Source organism: Gopherus evgoodei, chromosome 8 (assembly GCF_007399415.2).
Source record: "Gopherus evgoodei ecotype Sinaloan lineage chromosome 8, rGopEvg1_v1.p, whole genome shotgun sequence".
NCBI lineage: Eukaryota > Metazoa > Chordata > Testudines > Testudinidae > Gopherus > Gopherus evgoodei.
This window is the reverse complement of record NC_044329.1, coordinates 99,756,964-99,758,104: the sequence shown is the minus strand read 5'-3', so window position 1 is coordinate 99,758,104 and position 1,141 is coordinate 99,756,964. Positions and strand designations below refer to the sequence as shown.

Here is a 1,141-nt window from a genome sequence, read left to right as displayed (position 1 = left end):
TAGTTGGTTGGGCTGAATGGAGGGATATGCTATGTCTTTAGATTTCCAATACTTTTGCATCCTTTAAAGTGCTAAATTTAAGAAACTAACATTTCTTAATACAAAGTCATTTTTGTGTGAAGCAGCCCCCTAAGACTTTCTCGTTTTTCAAAATCCCAGAATTAAAGTTCTTTCATGTGCTTTTAAAGAATAGCACCTGAGGTTATTTTTCCCCTATCAAACCATCCAATGAATTCTAAAAGCCTTCATTTTGGTTTAAAAGGCTCCTGTGTAGTTCCTGTGTTGGATGTCTAGCTATCCATTGTGCGTTCAAGAACCAAGCCAAGATAATTGCTCAATTGAAGTGCATCAGAAAGCATTTGCAGTATCATTGCTTTTCTCATACCGTTGTGTTCACATCATTTGTACCACTGGAGCAGGAGCAGCTTGGGAAGAGAAAAGCAGAGGAATGACAAGGACACTGCACCCCTATGACTGTACGATCCCATCATGGCTGCTGACAGAAGCCTGCTGGGGGGAGGCAAAGGCCATCCAAAGGCTCACCCCTGCTCCACCTCCTCCCTGAGCACACCATCGCTGCTTCACTTCTCCCACTTCCCAGGCTTGCGGCACCAATCTGCTTAGTTGCCGCAAGCCTGGGAGGCGGGAGAAGTGTAGCAGGCATGGTGTGCTCGGAGAGGAGGCAGGGCAGGGGACAGCTGGGGCGGGGAGTTCCCCTGCATGCCACCCCTCCTCTTACTTGCTGCAGGTGGCCCTCCCCGTGCTTCCCTGCCCCAGCTCCCTCCGCCTAAATGCCAGCAGCAAACGGGGCGGACGAAGATCCGGCTGCTGCAGTCGCTGCCAAAGAAAATGCAGCCCCCAAAATCCTAGCGCCCTATGCAACAGCCTAGGTTGCCTAAATGGTTGAACCTCTTGGGAGTAAGGCAAAACATAGTCATTACGTGGTCAATTGAAAGGTTGCAGTACTTTGGCATGCCTATCACCTCTCCAATCAAGTACTGTCACCACTCTTCCAGACAGCTCTTTGTGCTTGGCTTCTGGTACCGTGTTACTGGAAGATGGCAAAGTTTGGCCTGACATAAACAGTATATAGGTTTCCCAATGGTTTAAGCAAGAGGATAAATAACTTAATCCAGAAAAC

The 1,141-nt window shown here is 48.2% G+C and overlaps 1 non-coding gene across 1 annotated transcript; it reads right to left on the bottom strand.

Moving 5' to 3' along the window:
• Nucleotides 1–344: 344 nt before the first annotated feature.
• Nucleotides 345–408, bottom strand: LOC115656944. The gene has a single exon (XR_004001818.1). It is a non-coding gene; the product is annotated as a small nucleolar RNA Z39 (small nucleolar RNA).
• Between the last annotated feature and the right edge of the window lie 733 nt (nt 409–1,141).